We start from the raw sequence: 17,159 nt of genomic DNA on the forward strand, positions 1-17,159 counted from the left end.
GGAGTGCTGGCCCAGGACCCCGAGACCAGACAGAATTTGCCTGTTTCTGTACTCGGGCGTTGGGGCATCTCAGAATAGCTAAGTAAATAGTAAATAAATAAATAGTAAAACCCGAGAGCCCTAAAAGCAAATGGCCAGACCCTCGCTTTCCAAAACGATGGTAGTGACTGTGTCCCAGCGGTGGTGTGTGAGGGAAAAAAGCTGTCCTACGTAGTCTCCCACAGACTTAGCGCTCAAAGGCTGCACTCTGAAAAGTCAGGAAGATGGGGAAGTAGAGTGAGAACTCAGCTCTGTGGCTGGCTTGATCTCAGCCTTCAGCACATATTTGCTACCGAGGCCACCTCAGGCTCGCCGCCCGGCTGAGATCTGGGGTCCAAAGAACTCGCAGGAGCTCACCCTTCGCTCCAGCCGGTGTGCTGTAAGGGTTAAGCCCTTCTAGAAAGCAAAGGGCGATTGTCTTGCAAATTGTGAGGACGTGTAATAAAAAGGAAAAGTTAACGTTCACTGTGACAGCTCGCCCCTCTAGAAAGCTCAGAAGAATGCTCTACCGGAGTAAGAGACAGGAACGGCGAGACTCAGCCCTACTACATCTGTAAATAGCTAAACAAGACAATAGCCGGTGCTCGTGGCATGCTTTCTAGGAGAAATACCGCTGCAAGGTCAGGCACCGCGAGCACCGCGGAACCCGTCCCCGACTTCGGCTAGCCCGTGCCCTTCTTGAAGCCTGAGCCATCGCCGGCTGCCTCGAACCCGAAGGAGCCTGGGAACTTGACCAGCTTCTGCAAGGCCTGACTAGAAATTCAGCCTCCCCCTCCCCTCGCCCCCGCCCGCAACATTTTTTTTTTTTTTTAACTTCCACACCCTCACTCCCTACCAGAGCTCTGAGCAGCTGCTGCCCGCCTGGAACAAAGGCAGTTCTGAATGTCAAGGGCGCTCGAGAGTTGTGCGCCCTTCTCTAGGCTTCTTTGCGTGCAAACCGAAGGCTCTTCTGTGCGACCAGCTTTGAAAGCAGAGGTGCCAGCTGTGCACAAGGCACCCTGGATACTGATGCTTTGGTATCAGGGCATCCCTGACTGCGTTGGGAGTCTAGACTCCCCTTCCCACCTAGGTCTAGCTTTCCCGCTGCCCACTACTGGCCTCTCTCACTGGCCAGCATCTCTTGGCCCTGCTCATGAACTCGGGCCATGAAAGAAAAAAGCTCTCCTTAAGTGGTAGATGTCTGGTTAAGTAACTTTAATGACACTGCAAGGGTAGAGCCCGCCCCACCTAAACTAAGTGGAAAAGTAAGAGTTGTGCTCAGAAAAAGCGAGCCTGCTTGATTCACCGATTCACCAATATAGGATGAGAGAGATTGCTTTCTGGTTTTCTCCAGAAAGCATTCCCCTAGGCACACCTTGGTGTTGCGAACTATGGGGGGGGGGGGGGGGGGGAATGCTGTGTGACTAAGAAGGTCTTGCATCTGTAAAAGGAAAGTCTCCAGTTAGCATGGCCCACTCTTCACTGCTTTCGCCTTAGGAGAACTGTATCTAGCATCGGGCTGGCACTGTGTTTGAACCAAACAGGCATCCATGTTTGAACCAAACAGACATCTGGGCAAGATCCAGTGGTACTCAACCTCCAGCACCACTTTTGCTGGCCCCTGCCACCACCCGTGTCCCATTCTTCCAATGACAATATTTTCCGGTATAGTTGTGGCTGGCTACTTCTTTGCTTGGCCTGGATAGTAGAATTCAATGTCCCTGCCCAGGAATAAGTTTGAACTAGCGTATGCTTACACTAAGGCCGTTAAACCTTAACCTCTAGCTGCACAGTCTAAACAAGCATTTCTAACTGGGAGTATCACTGTCCCCCACCCCCATAGATCCACAAGACAACCGGCCTCATTTGCTTTTCCAGGGTGGTATCTGCTGCCTAGATTGTATGGTGATATGATAGATAGATTCATAAGGCATAGTCATTTGTTTCTTAATGGACATGGCTCTCCAGCATTCTGGAGGCTGAGGCAGGGGGTTGAAGAGTTCAAGCCCAGCCTGAGCTATGTAGTAAGACGCTGTCTCCAAAAAGGATAAATAATAAATGATAAGATAAAGAAAGAAAAGGCAGGGAGATCTGAAATGAAAATAATCTAGTGTCTGGTCAAGCGATACAAAACTGTTATTAGAAGGAGGAAGCTCAAGAGGTCTATAATCCACTGTAGCAACTGTAGTTTTAGTCCTCAAATTTTCTAGGGAACTTACAGCACAAAATAATTACATAAAACAAGGCTACATAAATTAAGACATCTCATGACACATAAGTACTTCAAATTGTGTACATAAACCCACAAAATAGCAGAAGTTATTTTTCCAATAACTTTTTGAATGCTAATTAACATTTTCTGTGTATTTGTGGAGTTTCTGAGTTTGGGAAACCCTTGCTCAACCCTTAAGTATGATTACCCTCTGTGTGAGTGGACTGGTGGAGTTGTGCATGCATTACTTTGTCCATGTTTCTGTGTGCATGAGTGCTGATGATGTGTGTAATTGTGGAAATAGCCCTAAATAAATCTTTCCTTCCCTCTGTCCTATGCATTAGAAAAACATTGAATGATAGGCTTCTTTTTCCCAAGCTCCTTAGGACACTACAAGGAGATCAGCTGTTAGGCATGCACAGCATCCTTTTAAAGTGAGTTACTTAAATGGCTTCTCAGCATCACTCCCAAAAGATGGGATCTGAAATTGGAACACAAGGCTGTTCCTCCTGTATTTCTACAACACAGGAAGAAATGTGTGAACTCCTAGTGTGTCAACAGTTTTCTTACTGTCTTTCACAATGATCCAAAGTGAGAATAATCTCAAAGCTGAGCCCTATAATTCTGATAGTTTGGACCTGTGAGTCTTAAAAACTCGTAGGAGGCTAGCTTGCAATTTTCTCATTCACTCTGTTCCACACACTAAAATGTAAGGGGGGAGTGTGGCAAAGTGCTCTTCTAGTGATGGGAATGTAGTAATTGCTGAACAAATGAAGGTAAAGGCATATCCATTTTGGCTAAAAGACTTTATAAACTGAACTTCTGGTGTGTGTGTCTGTATCTGTCTGTCTGTCTGTGTGTGCACATGCATGCGTGTGTGTGTGTGTGTGTGTGTGTGTGTGTGTGTGTGTGAGAGAGAGAGAGAGAGAGAGAGAGAGAGAGAGAGAGAGAGAGAGAGAGAGAGAGAATATGATATACACAGAACACAGAAGGTTTGCTGTTGTTTTTAAAAAGCTGTTTTTTCCCTTCATTATTCTATGTCCTAGCAAGGAGCTTGGGTCTCTGCAACCATTTTGGAGTCATTAGACCCCCACCAAAGCCTGTCAGCTGGCTAGAAAAACCAAATGACTTACTTAGGTCATATTCCCATGTCCTTCCCAAATCTTACTCACATATGCGCGCGCGCGCGCGCGCGCTCACACACACACACACACACACACACACACACACACACTCTGCTACACACAGCTGTGTAGGAGGTACACTGTGTGGGCTTTGCAAGCCTACAGATAGGCTGGCTCTGTCAGCGAATTCTGGCCTCCAGGAAAGCATTTTGCAGTGCTTAAAGTTCTCAGGAAAGCCTGTGGATCTTACTCCTACACACACACACACACACACACACACACACACACACACACATACACACACAGTGAAAGATTGTCCTCTGGTCCCCTGGCAGGCCTGCTGCCACCCAGGGTAGATACAGATAAGGTTCTCCTGGACTATTTTTGGAAGGAAGAAAAAATCTTCTCCTCAGAGCAGAATCCATCTAAGGAAGCAAGGAGGACTTAGGGGTGAGCGAGGGGAGAGCGAGGGGACACCTGCCTTCTCTTCTTTCTCTCTTCTCCTTTCCCACTATCTCACCATCTTAGCCTTTGGGGAGACTAGGGAAGGAAGCCTTCTTCTCTGACTTTGCTTCCAGATCGCCTGCCTGCGGGCTTAATCCACTGAGGGCCATGGCCCAGAAAAAAAGAAATCTTCCAGCTGTATTTAGATCCACAAGTACCAAGAGAAAGGTTAGCCAGTGGATCTTTCGGCAGCTTCAGACTCGGAGACCCTTGTACTTAGGACCATGTCTCTTCATCAGACGAGAAGGAGTACTGGGAAGGAGGTAGCAGGGTGAATCGGCCTCTCACTCCCAACTCAAAGGGCAACCAGAATGCCAAGCTGTGCTAAGCCCTGGTGAAGCCTTGAAGCAAACATCCTCTCTCTTCAGCTTCACTTACCCTGTTCTCCCCCACACGACAATGTATTCTAGAATCTGCTCTAGAAACAAGCTCAGCCAGAGAAGCTCTCCTAATGAGTACCGCAGGATGAAGGCAGGCGCTGCCTCTGGGCTTCCTCATGCACCTGTCCCACCCACATCACAGGCTAAGGCCCCCTGAGGAGCATCAAGACTCGCTCCTGCTTTGCTATTTATAATGAAGGACAGTGGTGACAACCCAAACGCTTTAGCCCAGGGACAGGAACCTCCTCCGCAGGCTGCAGCCTGCTGCCTTCTTGACTACTCCCAGGGCTACTTTTCAGAACAGCCTTTTAAAAAACGAAACCAAATCCCAAGTCAACAGTGTTGAATCAGCTGCTCGCTCTACCTGGCCCAGCTGAGGTGATCTACAGCCCCGATTGCTAACGGTTACCTAGGGACAAATTAAGAAATTGAAAATGCTGAGCTTGAGAAGTTGAATTCCTTATGCCATGTGGGGTCATTCATCACCAGGAACCAGGAAGCAGGGAAGGAGCTGGGTAGGTCTGTGTCTGTGCCGTGTGCACAGGACACAGGTCATACAGGCTCAGAGTGGCACTCTGGCCCACAGTTGACAGATTCTAGGGGCCAATGGGCTGCCCTGAGTGCACACTGTTTGTAAGATTAGTTCTGACTCAGTGGCCCCAGAGAATCCGGTCCACACTCTCACGGGTTCCAGCAAAAGGTGGCTGATTTCTCACGCGAGGTAGAGATAAGAAGATAGTTTCAGATTCAGCGAGTCCTGACATACTTCTTGGAGTGAGTTGGGACTAAGGGTGGTGCACATTGTAGGAAGTCCTGTCCTAAAAAAAAAAGTAGGACACGAAAATTTTACCGTGTGTGTGTGTGTGTGTGTGTGTGTGTGTGTGTACACGCGCGCGCGTGCGCGCAGACCAGGAAGTATCTAGAATCGTGGTAGTGTGCTTAGGGGCGAGTATCCTGACAATTGAAACTTAGTTTGGAGACCTGAGGCTTAGGATTAGTTGCCTCAGGAAAGACCCTGGCGGGTGCATTAGCCTCAAGCGCCTGCCACAACTACGGCTCTTTGCGCCCCCGCCCCCTTTTTTATTAACCCCAGCGTATAGATGTCCACTTCCTTCCTCCGGAGTCCATCTCTCGACTTAGATCCAGCTTACTGAACTCGTGTCAATAGGTACTGTCAATAGGTACTGAGACTGCACTTCTGCCGCATTCTGTGTGCCAGTACCGCAGAGGAACTCCCAGTCACAACCCTATGTGTACTGAGCAAAGAGCTTGCCTTGGCCATCTCTTCGCAGCAGCCCTATAGCTGTGGGGACAATTTGTTTAGTGACACTCCAAAGACAATGGAAAGTTCCCGAGTTTTCCTGGACTTCGCGTTCAGGAGGCGGGGCCGGGACCGGCTGACGGCGTTTTTCTCCGGCCGGCCCCGTTTCCCCCTCCCCTGCCCCCTCAGCCACGGGGCAGCAGAAGGAGGCAGGCACCTAGCCCACTCCTGCCCCTCGGCCGGCCGGAGGACCTGCGTCTGCCTGGCCCCACCACCTCTGCACCTGCCTGGCTGAGGTGAGATGCCGGGCATGGTGAGGGTGGTGCTGACCCGCCAGCACCCAGCTGCTGGGCTGTCTGGGGTCGACGACCTCCAGTGACGGGCGGAGAGGGGACTACAGCTGCGGGGGCGGGGAATGCACCACCGGAGTGGGAAAGCAAAAATATTTAGGTGCCTCGGATAAAAATCCTAACTTTGCAGTTCAGAAACTTAGGACCAGTCAACAAAGTTGTAGAAACTTTGTTTTCCTTATTGAGAAACGAGAATTAATAACATATTGTCCCCTCCCTCCCTCCGAAAGGGATGACAAGTCTTTCTGGTCTAAGGAAAGGTCCGGTGGGCGGTTGAGTTATGGGATCCTGGGCACGAACGATAAGGAGCACTTTCTGTTGTTTTAATCTATCCTATTTTAGTACGAGGGGAAAACCACCACCACCAGCAACAAAAACAAAAATCTGAAATTTAAAACTTCGGTAGCAGCCAACCAGGAGCCATTCAGATGCTGCGCACTAGAGCTAGGATCGCTCCCTAGGTCTTTCTCGGAAAGGACACAGAGCTCTAGAAGAAATAAAGTCTAGCCGGGTGGCTCTCCTGCGGGCAGGTCCCAAAGGTTGCTAGGAACTTGGTAAGGATGTAACCATTCCAGGGCACGCCTTGCTTGGAGCAGGTCTGCCGAAAGCGCGCGCGAGAAAGAACCCTCCTCTGTGCCGTTTTTTTTCCCGGTCCCTAGATAATTTCCCTAGTAACTCCAGAGGGGGATCAGCTTCTCCTGGGTCCTCAGCTCGGTTTGCGGCCAGCTTATTCGGTCGCCCAAACTTGGTTGTCTTGCGAAGTGGCTGAGCTCCCCGCTCAGAGCGGGCGACCCCCGCTACCTTGCCCATCTCCCGAACGTGACCTGAGGATTGGGGGAGGGAAGAAAGACGACCCACCTCCCCAGGGCCCCTGGGAAATCTGGTCCCCTCTAGTCAGCCGGGCTTAGTCAGCAACTTAGATGGCTGGGTCACTCGGAAACAAAACAACCTGCGAGAGTCCAGCTAACCTCAGCGGGGAACTGACCCGGGTGGTCCGAATAGCGTGAATCCTAACCAGTTTCTTGCCAGCCCCTCGGGGAAAGCAGCTGGCCGAGGCTCGGGAAGCTGACAGGAACCTTAGACAGTTAGATCAGGCCAGGCGTGGCGACCTCGGTCCCCCCCCCCCCCCCCCGCCCGCCCGGCCCCCGACTATTTATTGGAGTACTTGGTTAACTCCACAGTCTGGGATCAGCCACCCTTCTTCCTCTCCCTCACCACGCCCCCTGCGCCCTCAGCTTCCGAGGGACTTGCAGGGCCGACCTCTCGGAGCCTGAGACTAGAGGCGAAAGCATTGTGAGTTAGGGGGACTTTTCTTTTAGCGGACAGAACCAGCGATGCTAACAGCTTCTCTCCTGCGCGGTCCTCAAAGTTAGAAGGAAAGAGAATTTAAATACTATAGGCCAAACTCGTTGTACAGAAGACTTTGAAGTTGGGCAACCGTGACCGCCCCGCCCCCCATATGCACCAGAAACAGACACTTTGATCCCTCAAAGCAGCAACTTATATTTCTTTTAAAAAAAAATTTTTTTTTTGTTTAAAAAAACGTAATTGGACTTGGGGGACAATAATATAATTCCACGGGTGCAGGACTGAGGTGAGATTTCAGGTCCGGTTCGGGTCCCGTTGTGAGGGTCCAGGGCACCAGGGTTTGCCTGCCCTTCATTCCTCCTTGCCAGGGTTTTCCGATTCTCCTCTTCAGGAGGACCGCTTGGTGTGGTTCATCCCCCACTAGGCTTTATTTGTCTTTGACCATGAACTTTGGGGAGACATAGTGTGAAGGGGTGGGGCAGGGAACTTGAACAAACGCCAAAGCTGAGACTTGGGCTCGGGGGTGGGGGGGGGGGGGGGGGGATTGGAAGACAGCTGAGGAGACGCTCAGAAATAAAAAGCACTTGGATTTTTTGGAGGGGAGGGCTAGCACAAGAGTTGTGGAGGGCCTTTATCAACCCTCTCTCATTCAATGCCATTGCTGCCTAGAGCTTGCTGCACATTAGACCAATGTAAGACCTTTGTCTACATTTGGCTTAATAACCCCAAATTGGATTAAAGAGTGGGAGGAGTGGACATATAAAACAACAGACTTCACTGGTTTCCCTCCAACTGTCTCACCAGGCAAGCACAGTTCAAGGGCTTTCCTTTTTTACCCGACAGTCAGTTGGCTCACAGGTGCATGCTAGTCACAGTGATAAGAACCCTTGGTAGGCTTCTGGGCACCCCTGCTTTGTTATAGCTGACATTCTGACCTTTTGATGCTTTTCACTAAGACTCTTTCAGGATTCCTATTCAACCTGGACAGCGTCCCCCTAATTTTTATTGTGCCCAGCCTCTTAGGAAAAGCGGGTGAAAGTTGAAAACGTGTATGCTGGCCTGGGGTTGTAGCCCTAAATTCACTTATCTTTCTTTTACTTTGTTACGTTTCCTTCCTTCTCTTTCCTTTCTTCCCCCTATTAAATTCTGTCCCTTTAATGTTCCCCTAGATTTTATATTCTCAATCCTTCCTCCGTCCTAACTGTCCACAGCTCACTTGCTTCAGGTTGCCTGTGAGGCGGCTACTAATGGCACTGCTTACCCACATACGATACAGAGACAGAGCTCACAGGGGCACCAGGGAAAGCCAGCAAAAAATTGTGGTGGGGGTTAGTGTCCTCTGGAGCCCAGGGGAGGCCCTCCCTGGACACACTTTCTTCTTGTCCCAGGAGCTATGTGGGAGCAGAGCTTACCATGATCTATCAGTACATTAAAATGCACGCAGATTTGATGAAAAGAGGCAAACAGGCAGTAAGGGGGCGGGTGCAGAGGTGGGGTGGGTGAAACAACATGTCTGTACAGGTGAGGGGACCTCTCTTGAGCAGATAAGGATACCACAGGGTCAAGGGTCAACACCAAGCTCACCCTTGGGGGCAGCATCCCTTTGTCTAGAAGGTGTAAGTGGGGCACTCTTCTTGCACCCAGCCCTAGTTCCTCTCTTCTGGAGCCCACGGGGACAAGCTGGCTGCGACAGAGCCCAGGCTGCCCTAGGGACTAGCTTCACTTCACTCACAGTTTGCCTCACCCTTGCTGGAGGATAGAGATGGAGGGAGAACCAGGCTCTGGAGGGGATAGAGGCCAGAATCACTTGGATGCGATAGCATGGCCAAATGAAGTGTCACAGGATAGAGACCAATGAGAACCTGCAGCATCCTTGAGGAAGCTCCCGCCCAAAAGGATTAGCCAGGCTGACCTGGCTTTACTGGAGTCACTTGGGCAATGAGACCTCTGCTTTTCTTCTATTCCTTGTTAAATTGCTGGGGCTTTTCTTCTATTCCTCGTTAAATTGCTGGGGCCCAACAGCACAGGTTTTGTTTTTTGCTTTTTCCTCTCTGGGTCTTCACTCCCATACCAGATCTGATTTCTGAGGCTTTGGGTACTCAAGTATAAATGATTGACACTCACTAGAGCCAGCAGACCTGTTCTTCACTTTAATTTAAATGGGTCTAGGTTGTAGGCAAGACAAAATACACCATGGTTTTCCAATTCAACCGTGTGTGCGCGCGCCAGGGTCAGGGTCAAGGAGCAAGAGGGGAACTGCGGTAGTACAGAAGCCCCTCCCCCCAAGGTCAGAAGCCCCTCTCTGGTGACCAAGGAGTTTCAAACATAGCCCCTCCCCCAAACTAGATGAGCACATATGTCTTCAAAACGTAGCTAGCTCCCTCTGGCAGTACAGCTTGTCTGCTGGGCATTGGGTACAGCCCTCCATACTTCTGAAACTGACATATTCTTCAAGCTTAGGTAGATCCTGGAAAGAGTTACCTTTGCTATCTAATTACCCTTCTCAGCTTCACGTATATATGGGACCTCCCAAAGTTGCTAATTAGTGGGTTTGGATAGGTGAGAGGCAGGGCTCTCATGGTGGGTCATTAAAGGGTTACTGCTACGGAAATGAGAGTTTTCTCAAGCCCAGGCCCTAGTTACTGAGATGCTTAGAGCCCAAGAAACCAAAAGCAAACTTGTCGACATGATTTTACTTGACTGAGCCCAGCCTGAGAGGACTGCCTTGGGTTACCTTCCTGCAAGCAACCACTGGCATTTGCACAAGGTACCCACTCACCCTAGCACCTGGCTGCGCCTCCTATTGGGAAAAGATGTGAAGTGAGCTCCTGCCTCTTTGCCCCATGTTAAAATAGACACTGCGCTGAAACAAGGAAGGACTCCAATGTGTATTTATAACTGGGCAGGCATTCTTCATCCTGTGTAAGACAGTTCCATTGCTGTCTCTCAAATTTCCAGCAACATTGCTTGGGTCTCTTACAGCTAGGGAGAACCTAGGTATGCTAGCTGCTTAAGTACACATGCAGGAAGAGAGGCCAGGGGTATATGGAGTTAAGAATTCTGGCTCTGGGGTGAGATTACCTGCACCGAAAGCTGTGAGATCCTTGCCAAGTTACATAACTCATTTTTTTTTTCTCCTCACAGTGTAAAATGTGGCTGGTAATACCAGTTCTTGGCTCATAGAAGTCAAAGTGGGTGGAGTGAGTTGGTCCATACTAAGCACTTACCAGAGGACGCAAGGGGCTCAGTAAACATTGGTTCTTTCCAAGTGGTACAGGCCAGAGAGAAGAGATGGAGATGAGAGTGGGAGGAAGGCTGTGGAAACACACACCCCTCATCCTTTCTTTCCATGACTTTCCTGGAAGTGGCAACCTATGCATAGCATTGCCTTTTCTTGTTTTCTGGCTTGGACCAGAACCTTCCAATAGCGAAGCAGCCTGGAATACTGGTGACAGATAGCAATATGGTTCTGGCCCACGCCAGTGCCACCAATCTCCCTTATCACTTGGTATGGCAGATGCCATGTTCCACTTGGAGAAGGAAGGTCTTCACTTCTCTGGATCAGTTGGTTGGGCAGAGCGTGCCTTCCTCTAGCCTGGATGCCTTGGGCATTTGACTGTGGGCTCGAAAGAAAAGCCTCATGGGGTGCTCTCAGTGAAGGGGTGGCTTCATTGCATCCTTTTACCCAGAAGAAGGCCCGCCATGGCAAAGGTGCTGCTGCACAGGTACCCACATATGTGTGTCTACTCTGAAAGGCTGGCCAGGTTATAAAAGCAAATCCCAGCCATTTTGAAGGCTTGAGGTTTTTGTTTTGTTTTGTTTTGTTCCTTTGTAGTCCATCCCTCCCCCCTCCCCTCTCTCCCCTCCCCGCCCCTCCCCTCCCTCCCCCTAACCCTCCTCCCCCCCACCAACAACCAAGACTTCTTGCACTAGTAATCTAGTCACTCTCTGCATTGCCAGAGATGGTATGTATATCAGCCAGGAATGTTAGATTCCTTTCCACCCTTCTTCGATTTGGTTTTGGGGGCCACAAAGTAGCCCATGGATCTGAGACAGAACCAGACCTCCCCGTGACTTATTTCATCCTGTAACTAGCTCCTGTAACTGCACCTGGTTACAGCAGCAATGGAAGCAAAAGTCCCGGAAGTGCTGGCCTTCACTGTACCCACCCCTCTTCAGCAGCTGTCCACTATGGAGAATTCGTGCCAGTTCTTAAATGATAACTCATTCTCCACTGACAGGGAGAACCAGAAAGTTTTCAAGAGTGGCGGACCTTAAGGGTCCCTGCCAGTCTGAGGCGGCCAGCCTGGACTATAGAGCAAGTTCTAGGACAGCCAGAGAGACCCTGTGTCTCCGGGGAGGGAGGGGGCATCCACTGAGGACATTTTGCTCTTAGGTGGCTGTTTATTGATGACAAATAAAATCTAACCACTTTTGGCAGGAGAAAAAAAAAACTCACCAATACATCAACATATTAGTGTCTCGAAGTGTGTGTTCACGTTCAGCTTTGAGCTCCAGCAGGTGTTAATGCTAGATGCACTAGTTGTGGCCTGGCCTGCTTTCTAACAGTCTCACTCTTGCCCAGGAAACCTGGGGCACCATCTTTATGTCTCAAATTTGCTAGAGAGGTAGATTACAGAGCCTTGCGCTTCTTTATTTCTTCATCCACTAAGCGTTTAGGATGATTCGTCTTCTTCAAATAAAGGAACAAAGAGAGAAAAAGAGAGAAAGAAAGAAAAAAGAACCTAAAGGGGGCTATTTAAGCACCTGCCAAATCACCAGCAAGGAGAAGAGGATGAAGCTACATTTAGAAAATGAACCTGGAAGAGCTGGGAGTCCTGGAACCAGAAAGAGCCCTGAGAACTTTCTGCCTTAAAGGTGTGTGGCTCCTGGATTTGGCTTTTCTGGCCCCGGGGCCTACTGGCTCAAGCCAGAACCCCACCCCAAGTGATTGAAAGCAAGCACTGCTTTGTTGCTCTCAGCTGGTCCTCCGGTTTCTCCTGTGGACGCACCCCAGTCCTTGGTAGGGTTCTTGGAGCTCTGCCAAAAGCTAGAGCCTTCCTTAGGCAATGGGACCCCACACGGAGTGGAGTGAGCCCTGGGTATGGAATGCTCACTTCACTCCTTCCTTTTGTCACCTGGCTCTTACCATTTGAACGTGAAGATGCCCCACATAGGTGAAGGAGTAGGGATTAAGAGACACCGACTTAGATTGAGTTTTAGCTCAGGAAGGGCTGTGGCTGAAGGAATGTCAAAGGCAGAATGGCCTCTGTAGATCCGGACAGAGGAGTGTGAGGTCATGGTATTTCCCAATATGCCTGCCTGTGATATATCGTGTACCTATGTTGAAATCTGAAAGGGCCGTGGGTGATTACAGGGATATATACGGTGTAAACATGCGTTTCTTTGGCGAGTTAGTCACATACAAGCTTACAGTAGTCCCTTGTGTGTGCAGACATTCACTTTGGTGCACACTGCCCCAAATCTTGGGCCTCAGTGCTCCCCTCTGCCTTGACTTTGGCTGTGAGAATAAGTAGACAAGCAACCCTAGTCTGCCTAGAGATCCTCAGGCAGGTTTTTTTCTTTCACTCAAGGGCTTAGCTCAGGTTGGAAGTTCCGCTTCCTGCGAAGGGGAGTCCAAGAAAGGCGCAAACCCCTGCAGCCGGCCTACTTAGCTCCAACCGTGGAGGGAAAGAGGAGCTGAGCCTGAGGGAACAGGATTTCCTCACCTCTTGGGCGCGGCCGCGTCGGGCAGGGCCACACAAGGCCCCCTTTGTGGAGGGGCCGAGCTCCGGAGCAGTCCCCAGTTGGGAAACAATAGTGCAATGTTGGGGCCCGCCTGCCCAGCCCGCCCTGCCACACTGCGGCGGCGGCCGAAGGCGAGGAAACCGGGTGGCGCTTTTTTATAGTCGCAAATATAAAATCGGGGCTTTCCCCCCTTTCGCTCGCCTCTTGCCCCAACGCCGATAGAAAGCAGATAAATTTATGAAGGGCGAGCTAAGAGAATAATTACGGGGTGAAGGCCGTTAAATTTTATTTCAAGTCCCAAAGGCAAAACCTGCGATTTTATTGCAAACATCTGGAAGGACCGAGAGGTGGGCACGCTGCTGGGTTAGAATAAAAATAGACGATTTTTATTTCGCGAAAACAAAAAAACATCATTAAAGACCTTTTGCCCTCGCTGACTTTTATTTTTAAAAACGTTGTGTGTTGGAGCGAGGGGCGGGGAGGGAGTGCTGGATAGCCAAGGACTCAAGGCAGTGTCCCAGCTGTTGGGGGACCAAAGCAAGCCCTGGTGACGGAAGGTGAGCGCTGCCGCTGCACTGTAGGACAAAGCCCTCGCCTCCGCATTGGGCAAGGCTTCTCAAAATGGTCTCGTCTTCCTCCTGCTTAAGCCTAGACCTCCAGGCCACTAACTTTGCCCTATTCCGTGCTCGCGCTCATCCGTTGTTTTGGGATACCAGTTTGAAAGCAGAGCCATAAGGGCTAAACACTGTCTCCAGTTTCCCAAAAGGTAGCAGCCAGAATAAAACTGTAGGTCGGCCAGCAACTCCTCTCCTTGAGCCCCCCCCCCCAATAACTTACTTATTCTTAGCTGAAAATCACTTAAGTCTCTGCACTCTGGAGAAGGGAAACTGAGGTCCTAGCCTGTTTACCGACTTGCCCAAAGTCACACAGTTTGGGGAGGGGGGTCGAAGTAGGCCTGATCACCAGGCGCACACCTCACCTTGGAGTCTCCACGATTTTTTCCCACCCCATAGTCGCCTCATAATATTTTACATCCCCCCTGATGGCCAAGGTCATTACAATCCCCTCGCCTGCACAGAGTGTCCTTCCCACGTGTTTAGGGGCAGCCTAACCTGTCTTGCTGGCCAGTTATTCTTAACTTTGTTTTCAATTACTTACTCAAAATTCCCCTGAAATCAAAGCCGGCTGGTGGGTCACCTCAGCACTACCGAGGGGCAATAGCAGAGACCGGTTTAAGGTGGTATTTCGTGAGAGCTGCAGCAGGAGGGAGAGAAATGTGCTGGGACAGTGTGGGTGTGGGCTTCTTTTCTGGAGATGCCTGTTTTCCTTTATGCCTGGGCTGCAGAACTCTGTTTTTAACCTTTGAAATTTTGCTGATTGGGCAGGGCCAGTTGGAGGAGGCAGTCTTTGAGCTGCCCTTTTCTTCCTGGGTGTCCTCCTGTTGAGGCTAGGCCTAGACTTTATTTCCACATATGTCCCTTGTGGTGTTCACAGACTCCTAGAGAATCTTCTATGGGTTTCTAGCCCTTTTACACCCTCCCTTCCTTCTTGAGTTCAAGCAGAAGCCGAGCAGTTCCCCTGCCTTGGTCTCTATCAGTTTTAGGCTGGAAATAGACCAGAGGTGGAACTATAACCCATAGAATCCGCTAGGGTCACAAGGCAGAGCCTGTAGCTGGGAAGATGCGGGAAGGCCTAGGCACTGGCCTCAAACTGGTGGCCTTCTCTAACCCCCAAAAGTTAAAAGAGAAAGAAACAAAAGGTAACAAAAGAATGTAGAAGCACCCCACACACATTTTATTTAACCCCACAACCCCCTCTCCATACTGTTGACTGTATACTGCTGTGCCCAAGTCAAACATACTTAACTGTCTTGTTTCATTTTCCCACACTTTCCCTATCAACATAGATTAATACACTGAGGGAGGAGTGTGTCCCCCTGGAGGGGTGCTTACCCCTTGAGGGGTGCATTAGATTAACTCCTATGGGGACACAGAATGTTATAGCCCCTCCCACTGACTTTGGGGAAACTTCAGTTTTTTCATTGGTTCCAAATCTGCTTGTCTTCACTTTCAGGGGGTTGGGTTTTGTGGCTTAATTTTTGACTCTAGAGTGAATATGGGATAGAGTGGGTGCAATTTGAAGAAGAGATGTAGTGACTCCGTGAACATCAGCTGAAGTAGGGCAGGGTGTAGATGCTGATGTTTAAAGAACTATTGCTGCTTCTTTATCTCTGGGACACTTTGTCTGTGGCTCATGATGTTGCACCTATGTTTGGGTTGGTGAATGATTACAAGGAGTCTTTAAAAGTTTTAAATTACACTTATGTGGGTTCCCTCTCACCTCTCTCTCTCTCTCTCTCTCTCTCTGTGTGTGTGTGTGTGTGTGTGTGTAAGCACTCATACATGCACATGCCATGACACACACGTGGAGGCCAGAGGACAACTTTGCAAAAGTTGCTTCTGTCCTTTCATCCTCTGGGTCCCAGGTTGTTGGGCCTAATGAATAAGCCAGCTCACCAGTCTCTTTTTGGCTCAAGTTAGTGGTGGTGAGAGGGGCAGGACAGGACTGATGTGGGCTCACTGAGGTTGCCTGTCCTTTATGGTATGTCCATTTCCCAATCCAAACTAGGCCTTTCAGAGGATAGTGAGACAATGGGGTGGAGGAAAGAGCTGAAGAAGTCTAGAGGCTGACCCATAGCTCAGCCTGCTATAGGCTGGCTCCTACCTCGGGCTTCTGAAAATCCCTATGAGACCAGAAGCCCAGAGCTGCTGGGGAAGGGATTTGCAGGATTCCCAGTCACTTTCAGTCATAGTGGGGGCGAAAAAGCTGGTTGGTAAGAGCATCTTGACACTCATGGATACCCAGAATCTGCAGAGACAACCACAGAAGCACCTGGCTTCCCAGACATACTAACTCCTTATTCTTGCTGCTTGGGGACCTCCAAGTCAGAAAATCTCCAGGAAGGCCCCAGAGTCCAGGACTAATGGAAACACACCCATTAAGCATCTTTTGTAGTTGCTGTGCCATCAGCTTGCTCTTATCCAGACTGTAGTACAATTTGAGGGAAATTAAACAGCAGGCTTTCAGCTTACCTCTCAAAAGGCCAATGCGCCGGTCAACACATGGTTGTTGCTTCCAGCAGCAGAGGGCTCTCAATGATAGTGGCAGAAACTGAATTGCCTTCATCCTTGGGGCAGGCTGGGCAGTGTGGCCTTTCAGAGTCTGTGACAGAGCCTTCCTCCCCTTCTTAACTGAGCAACCGGTTCTTTGGAGCTACTTATAGGCTAAGCACCCCTTCATCTAACTCAATTATTCAGACCCTGCTCCAAGCCTAGATAGACTCTTCTTGCTGGTGCTAAGCTTTCAGCTGTTTCCAGCTTCATAGCCCCAGGATAGAATTATTTTGACCAGGACGCTGGAATGGGGAAATGAGATTTTTAGGCCTCTGCCCCCGAAATATGAGACTTTTTTTTTTCTCGCCTGGCAGGACCCCTTGCTCAGTATAAGTCGTCTGTGCTCCGAGGCCTTATGTCATTCGTAATCATAGTAAATTAACCTAGTGGACTGGCGGACAGTAAGAATGCCAGGGAATGTTGGATTTTAAGTTCCTTGGCTATCTGTGGTGAATGAACCGTCCTGAAAGATTTAAAAGTGAGGAGAGTGGGAGATAATTAGTAAGAGATGAGAGCCAAGTTCTGGAGGTGAGGGGATTTGACGGAATTTTGAAAAAGCTCCTTCCAGGCCCCCATCAAAATTCTTAGCTGCTTCGTCTGCACCCGGTGTGGGTTCTTTGGGATAAGAGCCCGGAATAAGCGAAACTCGGCTCAGAGTCTGCAGCGCAAGGAAAGTTACTATTTGTGTGGTGCCGGGCCCAGTCCAGCAGGGTAAGGCTGCAGAGTCTGAGGTGAGCTAAGCGCTCCGTGCTGGTCTCTCAGATAACCTGCTTCCTCCCTTCATCAGGTTGAGGAGGAAGGGAGATGAAGTCTTGAAGTGTTCAGTTTTAAGATTCGGATGGCAACAAGACATTTTTTGTTTGTTTCATTTTGCCTTAACCAGACCCGCTTAGAAAACCATTGATCTGAAACAGTACCTGTGTGGAGGAATTTGGGCTGATCTCAAAACCCCTGCGGGGCATACGTGACATAATCAGAAACCTCACCTGCCTTTTTTTGGGGGGGAGGGGGCGGGGGGTGCACGCTAGCATTTTGCCACAGCACCTACTTCTCAGAGCTGCATCTGAATTGACTATGAATA

The 17,159-nt window shown here is 49.7% G+C and overlaps 1 protein-coding gene across 1 annotated transcript in view; it reads left to right on the top strand.

The window, feature by feature from the left end:
• The first annotated feature begins 5,684 nt into the window (after nt 1–5,684).
• The window catches only part of Tbx15 (T-box transcription factor 15), a 118,383-nt gene continuing 106,908 nt past the window's right edge, over nt 5,685–17,159 (top strand). The window contains exon 1 of the mRNA XM_051165992.1: nt 5,685–5,795. The gene's annotated coding sequence lies outside the window, so the exon portion shown is untranslated. The remainder of the gene's footprint in view (nt 5,796–17,159) is intronic.

This window comes from Acomys russatus, chromosome 23 (genome assembly GCF_903995435.1).
Source record: "Acomys russatus chromosome 23, mAcoRus1.1, whole genome shotgun sequence".
Classification (NCBI taxonomy): Eukaryota; Metazoa; Chordata; class Mammalia; order Rodentia; family Muridae; genus Acomys; species Acomys russatus.